Source organism: Triticum aestivum, chromosome 1B (genome assembly GCF_018294505.1).
Source record: "Triticum aestivum cultivar Chinese Spring chromosome 1B, IWGSC CS RefSeq v2.1, whole genome shotgun sequence".
Lineage (NCBI taxonomy): Eukaryota > Viridiplantae > Streptophyta > Magnoliopsida > Poales > Poaceae > Triticum > Triticum aestivum.
This window is the reverse complement of record NC_057795.1, coordinates 486,885,957-486,896,881: the sequence shown is the minus strand read 5'-3', so window position 1 is coordinate 486,896,881 and position 10,925 is coordinate 486,885,957.

Here is a 10,925-nt window from a genome sequence, read left to right as displayed (position 1 = left end):
GCGTAGTACTTCGTTTCGATAACTAATAGATTTTTGCAATAAGTATGTGAGTTCTTATGACTAATGTTTAGTCCATGGATTATACGCACTCTCACCCTTCCACCATTGGTAGCATCTCTTGTGTCGCGCAACTTTCGCCGATACCATACACCACCATATACCTTCCTTAAAACAGCCACCATACCTACCTATTATGGCATTTCCATAGCCATTCTGAGATATATTGCCATGCAACTTTCCACCGTTCCATTTATTATGACACGCTCCATCATTGTCATATTGCTTTGCATGATCATGTAGTTGACATTGTATTTGTGGCAAAGCCATCGTTCATATATTTTTCATACATGCCACTTTTGAATCATTGCACATCTCGTTACACCGCCAGAGGCATTCACATAGAGTCATATTTTGTTCTAAGTATTGAGTTGTAATTCTTGAGTTGTAAGTAAATAAAAGTGTGATGATCTTCATTATTAGAGCATTGTCCCATGTGAGGAAAGGATGATGAAGACTATGATTCCCCCACAAGTCGGGATGAGACTCCGGATGAAAAAAAGAGGCCAAAAAAAGAGGCCAAAAAAAGAGAAGGCCCAAATAAAAAATGAGAGAAAAAGAGAGAAGGGGCAATATTACTATCCTTTTTCCACACTTGTGCTTCAAAGTAGCACCATGATCTTCATGATAGAGAGTCTCCTATGTTGTCACTTTCATATACTAGTGGGAATTTTTCATTATAAAACTTGGCTTGTATATTCCAATGATGGGCTTCCTCAAATGCCCTAGGTCTTGGTGAGCAAGCAAGTTGGATGCACACCCACTTAGTTTCTTTTGTTGAGCTTTCATACACTTATAGCTCTAGTGCATCCGTTGCATGACAATCCCTACTCACTCACATTGATATCTATTGATGGGCATCTCCATATCCCGTTGATATGCCTAGTTGATGTGATACTATCTTCTCCCTTTTTGTCTTCTCCACAACCACCCATCAATTCCACCTATAGTGCTGTATCCATGGCTCACGCTCATGTATTGCATGAAGATTGAAAAAGTTTGAGAACATCAAAAGTATGAAACAATTGCTTGGCTTGTCATCGGGGTTGTGCATGATTTAAACATTTTATGTGATGAAGATAGAGCATAGCCAGACTATATGATTTTGTAGGGATAGCTTTCTTTGGCCATGTTACTTTGAGAAGACATGATTGCTTGTTAGTATGCTTGAAGTATTATTGTTTTTATGTCAATATTAAACTTTTGTCTTGAATCTTTCGGATATGAACATTCATGCCACAATAAAGAAAATTACATGGATAAATATGTTAGGTAGCATTCCACATCAAAAATTCTGTTTTTATCATTTACCTACTCGAGGACGAGCAGGAATTAAGCTTGGGGATGCTTGATACGTCTCCAACGTATCTATAATTTTTTATTGTTCCATGCTATTATATTATCTGTTTTGGATGTTTAATGGGCTTTAATATGCTATTTTATATTATTTTTTGGACTAACCTATTAACCAAGGGCCTAGTGCCAGTTTCTATTTTTTGCCTAGTTTAGAGTTTTGCAGAATAGGAATACCAAACGGAGTCCAAACGTAATGAAACCTTCGTGATGATCTTTCTTGGACCGAAAGCAAACCAGAAGACTTGGAGATGAAGTCGGAGAGGCAACGAGGTGGCCACGAGACAAGAGGGCGCGCCCAGGGGGTAGGCGCACCTCCCACCCTCGTGGTCCCCTCGTAGATCTCCTGACCGAGTCCCTTCGCCTATATATACTCTTATACCCTAAAAACATCAGGGAGAGCCACGAAAACACTTTTCCACCACCACAACCTTATGTACCCGTGAGATCCCATCTTGGGGCCTTTTTCGACGATCTACCGGAGGGGGATTCGATCATAGAGGGCTACATCAACACCATTACCTCTCCGATGAAGCATGAGTAGTTTACCACAGACCTTCGGGTCCATAGTTATTAGCTAGATGGCTTCTCTCTCTTTGATTCTCAATACCAATTTCTCCTCGATGTTCTTGGAGATCTATTTGATGTAATACTCTTTTGTGGTGTGTTTGCTGAGATACGATGAATTGTGGATTTATGATCAAGATTATCTATGAATATTATTTGGTTCTTTTCTGAATTCTTATATGCATGATTTGATATCTTTGCAAGTCTTTTCGAATTATCGGTCTAGCTTGGCCTACTAGATTGATCTTTCTTGCAATGGGAGAAGTGCTTAGCTTTGGGTTCAATCTTGTGGTGTCCTTTACCAGTGATAGTAGGGGCAGCAAGGCACATATTGTATTGTTGCCATCAAGGATAACAAGATGGGGTTTTCATCATATTGCTTGAGCTAATTCCTCTACATCATGTCATCTTGCTTAATGCGTTACTCCGTTCTTTATGAACTTAATACTCTAGATGCATGTTGGATAACAGTTGATGTGTGGAGTAATTGTAGTAGATGCAGGCAGGAGTCGGTCTACTTGACACAGACGTGATGCCTATGTTCATGATCATTACCTTAGCTGTCATCTTAATTATGCGATTTTCTATCAATTGCTCGGCAGTAATTTGTTCACCCACCATAATACATGCTATCTTGAGGGAAGCCACTAGTGAAACTATGACCCTCGGGTCTCTTTTCTATATTATTGAATCTCGTTTACATCTTGCTAGTTTTCGATCTATTATTTTGTAATCTTTACTTTCCAATCTATAAACCAAAAATACCAAAAATATTTACTTTACCGTTTTTCTATCTCTATCAGATCTCACTTTTGTGAGTGACCGTGAAGGTATTGACAACCCCTTTATCGTGTTGGTTGCAAGTTCTTGATTGTTTGTGCAGGTATTCGGTGACTTCTGCGTCGTCTCCTACTGGATTGATATCTTGGTTCTCAAAACTGAGGGAAATACTTACGCTACTTTGCTGCATCACCCTTTCCTCTTCAAGGGAAAACCAATGCAAGCTCAATAGGTAGCATTTATTGACCAGAGAGGTGTATCGGTCATGTCTACATAGTTCTCGAACCCGTAGGGTCCGAATGCTTAATGTTCGTTGACGATATAGTGTTATATGAGTTATATGATCTGGTGACCGAATGTTGATCGGAGTCCTGGATGAGATCACATACATGACGAGGAGCTCAGGAATGGTCTGGAGGTAAAGATTAATATATAGGACGATGATATTCGGACACTGGATGAGTTTCGGAGTGCACCGGGTAGTCAAAGGGTCGCCGGAAGGGGTTCCGGACACCCCCGGGAGGTCTATGGGCCTAATGGGCCAAGGGGAGAGACAGTCCAGCCCACAAGGGTGTTGGCGCACCCCTCTCCCTGGCTACCGGCCCTAGGGAAGGAAAAGGGGGAGGGCTAGCCCCTCCCGCCATCCCCTCCACATGTGAGAAAGGAAAGGGGGCACCCTCCCCTGCCTTTCCCCGCGCGCCTAGAAAGGCAAGGGGAGGGGGGTGCGGCTAGGGGCAGGACCCCAAGTGGGATTTGGCCCCACTTGGGGCGCCTCCTTGGCTGCTCCTCCCTCCCCCACCTATATATATGTGGGAGGGGTGCCACACATAGGCCACGCCAACCTCTTAGCCGTGTGCGGCGCCCCTCTCCATAGTTTTGTCCCTCGGTCATATTTTGTAGTGCTTAGGCAAAGCCCTGCGGAGATAGCATCACCATCACCGTATTATCTGCCGTAGATCAAGAAGGCGAGGACGTCACCAAGCTGAACGTGTGCTGAAGCGGAGGTGATGTACATTCGGTACTCGATCAGTTGGCTCGAAAAGAAGTTCGACTACACCAACCGCATTACTAAATCCTTCTGCTTACGGTCTACGAGGGTACATAGACACACTCTCCCCCTCGTTGCTATGCATATCCATGGATAGATCTTGCGTGTGTGTAGAAAAAAATTGTTTTCCATGCAAAGTTTCCCAACAGTGGCATCATGAGCTAGGTCTATGCATAGATGATATGCACGAGTAGAACACAAAAAGTTGTGGGCGGTGATAGTCATACTTCTTACCACCAATGTCTTATTTTGATTTAGAGGTATTATGAGATGAAGCAGCCCGACCAACCTTACATGTCCACGTACATGAGACCGGTTCCACCGAGAGACATGCAACTTGTTTTGCATAAAGGTGGCTGGTGGGTGTCGGTTTCTCCTACTTCAGTTGAATCGAATTTGACTACGGTCGATCCTTGAAGAAGGTTGTCATGGAATTTTTCATGGCAGATGCCCTAGCATGAGGACTTAGGTGGGGCACCATCGCGATGTAGTTAGCTTGAAGGGGTCAAATGGGAAAAGGGACACAGAGAGTTTATATTGGTTCGACCCCTCGCGGTGGAGGTAAAGGCCTACTCCAGTTTAGGGTTGTATTGCTTGGGCTTCGATTACCAGGGAGCGAATACGCTTGACCTAGTTCTCAATCTCTTCTTTCTTGCCCTAAACCTCCGCCGGGTCACCCCTTTATATACACAGGCTAATGCCCGACGGCTTACAGAGTCCCAGCCGGCTCATACACAACGTGTCTAGCTCGGTGAGAGAACTACACTTTCCTCAATATACAAGTTAACATATGGCGGTTTACGCCTGTGGGCCTCAAGTCTCCTCCAGGTCTTGGGCCTTCAGTAAGCTTGCTTCGTGAACCGCCATCTTCAACATCTTCATGGGCCTTCTTGTTATGAACCGCCAGTGGTATGACCCAGCCCCTCCTGGGCGGGTCATACCCAATAGTTATATCCCCAAAATTAGGCCCCAAGTTGATGTGAACTTGTTCATATCAATCTTCAAAACTTAGAAAAATCCTTCCTCATACGTTCTTGCGGGATCTTGTAACCCGCCATGACGTCATCTCCTAGCATTGTGGTAACCCGTCGTGACGTCACTTCACATTCATATCACACGAGGCCCAAATCTTATGCCTCCACTTTTAATGAATCTCCAAAGATCGAGGCGTCTGTGCTGTCACATATCCATTTTTTAGCCTGCTCGATTCCCGCGCATGCCACTTATCCTTCTGGCTTATAAATAGGGCCAGGGGTCCCTTTCACTTTCCCCCCTTGCCTCCTCATCTTCATCTTCTTCCTCATGATGCCTCAGCACCCGAGCTCCGCCGCCGCCGTCGACCTTCGCCACTACCTCAACCGTGACCGCTGCATCAACCTGAACCGTCCAGAGTCCGTCCGCGCATCTCCGCTGTTAAACAGCTCTGGTAAATTTTTCTCCTTTCCTCACCATAGATCCCATTAGGGTTTTCTCGAGTTCTTCAGAGTTCATCTCCGTTCCTCTTAGTTTATCCCTGTCCTTCACGGTTTTGATCCAAACTTAGTACTCCTCCTATGCGGCATTAGTTGTAATACTCATTTTTGATACTTAAACACATCCTCTGTGTGAGAGATCCAATCTGGACATATGAACTGCTTAGCTACCGCAACTTAGGTTTAGAATTTTTTCCATTACTTGAACTGCCGTAGATCCAAAACTATAACATCGGTGTGTGAAAGTTTTGTGTCCAATACTTAGCAATTTTCCCATTCACAGACCTGAAATTGATAACTGTGTAGGCGTCTTGATTCATAAAACTATAACCCGCCATGTACCATTAGTCCCCTTTTAAGCCACCAATAGTTTCCCTTTATAACTCCAATGTTATCCTCTGGCTTAACACATTTGTATGCATGTTTCATCATTGTTTATCCTTAAACCAACAACCGGCTTAACCACATAACCTTAAACCGGCATACTCTTCCTTCCAGATCAAAAATGACTAAGACATTCACTGCTTGCAACTGGGTCTCATCCTGGGTCACCGAGGAAGATCTGAACAACTTTGTTGTGACTGGCACCTTAGCCAAGAAAGAGGACATCCACTGGAGGGTCCCAGGCCTTGAAATTCCTCCTGAGCCAAAGGACGGAGAAGTGATTGTTTTCATTGACCATATGATCCGGGGGTTTAGCCCGCTCGGCTCATAGTTCTTCCGGTACGTACTTTACTTTTTACAACTTCATCCTCAAGACATTGGGCCCAACTCCATGTCCAATATTTGCAACTTTCAAGTATTCTTTGAAGCTTATCTTCAAGAGGAGCCCACAGTTGAATTGTTTAGAGAGTGTTACTACTTAAACCGTCAGACAGAGTTTACTGGTGGGCCTAGTTTGGAACTCGGTGGAGTTTCAATTCAGAAAAGAAAGGAAGCCAGTTTTCCTTATGCCAAGCCGCCCAGCCATCCCAAGGACTGGAACCAAACTTGGTTCTATTGTCAAAACACATCTCCAGCAGACGAGAATCCTCTGTCGGGTTACTGTGACCATCGGCTTAGCAACACACATCCACTTCCACCACAGATCAACACCAAGGAGGCCAAGTATGCGCCCACGTTTTCTAAGCTCAGAGCCTTCATGGCTAATGGCTTAACCGGCATCGACCTTGTTCGATGCTGGGTCTCCTGGAGGATCCTGCCATTAAGTCGTGGCCCCGGCTTAATGTGCGAATATACTGGCGATTTTAAAGATCCCAAGCACCACTGCGATATTCAACTATCTAACGCAGAAATCACTAAAGCCACCAAGGCGTTGCTGAATGAAACTTGGGCGGAATGTAGTAAAACAAGACTTAGTCCTTTCTACACCTTCAACAAGCCGCCAACTGTAAGTGTTGCACACCCTGCATTCAATCCAAATCATATTTGTGTTAATGCTGTCCACTTATGCTCATTTGACCTCAACAGGCCAACTCTCCATTTTGGAAGAAGAAGCCGCAAGATAAGCCGGCCAAACCGACCCGTACCAAGACCAAGGCCATCAAAAGGCCTGCCAAGAAGAAGGCCACCAATCCCTCCGAGTTAAACTTGGATGATGATGGTGATGGTGATGAGTCAGAGGTAGAACTTGACTCTCTTGGCTCATTTTTTATACATCTCATTGACAATGATTGTTATCAGGAGGAAGCCGAAGCCAGCCGTGCGGATGACGAAGAGGTAATTGTTCGTTCCTCCAGCTCAGAATCTGTGCCAAAACAGAAAACTCGCCAAGCAAGCCGGAAAGTAAAGTTTTCTCATCCTTTGGCTTATTTGGATCCCAACTTTATTTTTAAGAAGCAGCAACATGAAGCTCGCCGCACAAACCGGAATAGCGGAAGCGGGATCCTTTCTTTCGGCTTATCGAACACCCCAGCTCCTCGCAAGCGTCGTCCAGAGGTCTCAACCAACTCCGACATAACTTATCCCAGGGTCGGTCTTTTTCGACAACCTCTTAATCCTTTCGATTCAAACTAGCAGGGAACGTCTCATTCTTCCTCTGGCGACTCAAAGGGGACTCATGTCCCGGCCATCAAACCGGTGCCTGGGTAAGTGAGGGAGTCCTAGATTAGGGGGTGTCCGAATGGCCGGACTATGACCTTTGGCCGGACTCCCTGACTATGAAGATACAAGATTGAAGACTTGGTCCCGTGTCCGGATAGGACCTTCCTTGGCGTGGAAGGCAAGCTTGGCGATTCGATATGAAGATCTCCTCCCATTGTAACCGACTCTGTGTAACCCTAGCCCTCTCTGGTGTCTATATAAACCAGAGAGTTTTAGTCCGTAGGACGAACAACAATCATACCATAGGATAGCTTCTAGGGTTTAGCCTCTCTGATCTCATGGTAGATCAACTCTTGTACTACCCATATCATCAATATTAATCAAGCAGGAGTAGGGTTTTACCTCCATCGAGAGGGCTCGAACCTGGGTAAAAACATCATGTCCCTTGTCTCCTGTTACCATCCGCCTAGACGCATAGTTCGGGACCCCCTACCCAAGATCCGCCGGTTCTGACACCGACATTGGTGCTTTCATTGAGAGTTCCTCTGTCGTCACCTTTAGGCCCGATGGCTTCTTCGATCATCAACCACGACGCAGTCCAGGGTGAGACTTTTCTCCCCGGACAGATCTTCGTATTCGGCGGCTTCGCACTGCGGGCCAATTCGCTTGGCCATCTAGAGCAGATCGAAAGCTACGCCCCTGGCCATCAGATCAGATTTGGAAGCTTAAACTACACGGCCGACATCCGCGGGGACTTGATCTTCGACGGATTCGATCCACGGTCGAGCGCGCCGCACTGTCACGATGGGCATGATCTAGCTCTATCGTCGGACAGCGCCCAGAGTGCCGCTCAGGTGTCCGCTCCGACCCCTAGCTCGGAGCCGACCACGCTAGTCGGGGACGGACGGTTGGACGCCGCCCCAGGAGCCGCAATTTCTACGGTGATCGAGACGAATACCGGCCTAGTCCTCTGTGAGGCCTGTGGCTCCAAGGTGCCGGACTCCTCTCCGGACTCCGAATCTTCTGCACCCCTTCCGATCGAACCCAATTGGGCTCCGATCATGGAGTTCACTGCCGCGGACGTGTTTCAGTACTCGCCCTTTGGCGACATCCTGAATTCACTAAAGTCTCTCACTTTGTCAGGAGAGTCCTGGCCGGACTATGGTCAGCAAGGTTGGGATGCGGACGACGAAGAAATTCGAAACCCACCCACCACCCACTTTGTAGCCACTGTCGACGATCTAACCGACATGCTCGACTTCGACTCCAAAGACATCGACGGTATGGACACCGATGAAGGAGACGACCAAGAACCAGCACCTATAGGGCACTGGAAAGCCACCTCGTCATATGACATATACATGATGGACACCCCTAAAGCAGGGGATGGCGATGAAAAAACGGAGGATGACCCCTCCAAGAAACAACCCAAGCGTCGACGTCAGTGGCGCCGCTCTAAATCCCGCCAAAGCAAAAACGGCGAGTCCAGCACTGGAGATAACAACACCCCGGACAGTGCCGAAGACAACCCCCTCCAGCAGGATCCAGCACAGGAGGACGGAGAAGCCAGCCCTCATGAGAGAGCGGCAGGCAGGGAGGTCGAGGACGACAATTATATGCCTCCCTCCGAAGATGAGGCAAGCCTCGACGACGATGAATTTTTCATGCCAGAGGATCCCGTTGAACAAGAGCGTTTCAAATGCAGGCTCATGGCCATGGCAAGCAGCCTCAAGAAAAAGCAACAACAGCTTAGAGCTGACCAAGACTTGGTAGCCGACAGATGGACTGAAGTCCTGGCGGCCAAAGAGTATAAACTCGAATGCCCCTCCAAGAGCTACCCAAAGCGCAGTCTGCTACCCCAACTAGAGAAGGAAGCAACTAAACCTACATCACCAGCGTATGATGCGTCTGATCGGCCACCCCGTGGCCGCGACAGAGAGGCCTTTCAGCCCTCAACTCAAGCCGCACCCCAGCGTCGCTCCAAAAATACCAGAGCACGGGGAAACGCAACAGACCTGCGAGACATATTGGAGGATAAGGCAAGGCAAACAAGATCGATCTACGGATCGCGTGGGCGCCCCACGTCACATGACGATAACCGTCATGCCGGATACGATAAATACGGCTAGGCCGAACACAACAGACAAAGCTCATCCGAGCTACGTCGCGATATAGCCCAGTACAGGGGCGCCGCACACCCACTATGCTTCACAGACGAAGTAATGGATCATCAAATCCCCGAGGGTTTTAAACCCGTAAACATCGAATCATACGATGGCACAACAGGTCCCGCGGTATGGATCGAGGATTATCTCCTTCATATCCACATGGCTCGTGGTGATGATCTGCACGCCATCAAATACCTCCCGCTCAAGCTTAAAGGACCAGCCCAGCATTGGCTTAATAGCCTGCCAGCAAAGTCAATTAGTTGCTGGGAGGACCTGGAATCCGCATTCCTCGACAACTTCCAGGGCACTTATGTGCAACCACCAGACATCGATGACCTAAGCCACATAATCCAACAGCCAGAGGAATCGGTCATACAATTCTGGACACGGTTCCTAACCAAGAAAAATCAAATAGTCAACTGTCCGGACACAGAGGCCCTTGCAGCCTTCAGGCACAACATCCGAGACGAATGGTTTGCCCGGCACCTAGGACAGGAAAAGCCGGAATCTATGGTAGCCCTCACGACACTCATGACCCGCTTTTGCGCGGGAGAAGACAGCTGGCTAGCTCGTAGCAATAACATAACCAAGAGCCCTGGCAATTCGGATACCAATGACAACAATGGCAGGTCACGTCGCAACAAGCACAAGCGCCGCATTAACGGCAACGATAATGAGGATACGACAGTTAATTCCGGATTCGTAGGCTCTAAACCCGGTCAGCGGAAGAAGCCATTCAAAGGAAACCCTCCGGGCCCATCCAGTTTAGACCGGATACTCGATTTCTCATGCTAGATATACGGCACCCCCGAACAACCAGCCAACCACACCAACAAGGATTGTTGGGTGTTCAAGCAGGCAGACAAGTTAAGTGCCGAAACCAGAGACAAGGGGTTGCATAGCGATGACGAGGAGGAGCCCCGGCCGCCGAACAATAGAGGACAGAAGGGCTTCCCCCCGCAAGTGCGGACGGTGAACATGATATACGCAACCCATATCCCCAAAAGGGAGCGGAAGCGTGCTCTCAAGGACGTCTATGCGTTGGAGCCAGTCGCCCCAAAGTTCAACCCATGGTCCTCCTGCCCGATCACTTTTGATCGAAGGGACCACCCCACTAGCATTCGTCACGTCGGATTCGCCGCATTGGTCCTAGACCCAATCATTGATGGATTTCACCTCACTAGAGTCCTCATGGATGGCGGCAGCAGTCTGAATCTGCTTTATCAGGATACAGTGCAAAAAATGGGTATAGATCCCTCAAGGATTAAACCCACAAAGACTACCTTTAAAGGCGTCATACCAGGTGTAGAAGCCAACTGTACATGCTCGGTTACACTCGAAGTGGTCTTCGGATGCCCGGATAATTTCCGAAGCGAAGAGTTAATCTTCGACATAGTCACATTCTACAATGGCTATCACACCCTTCTCGGACGAACC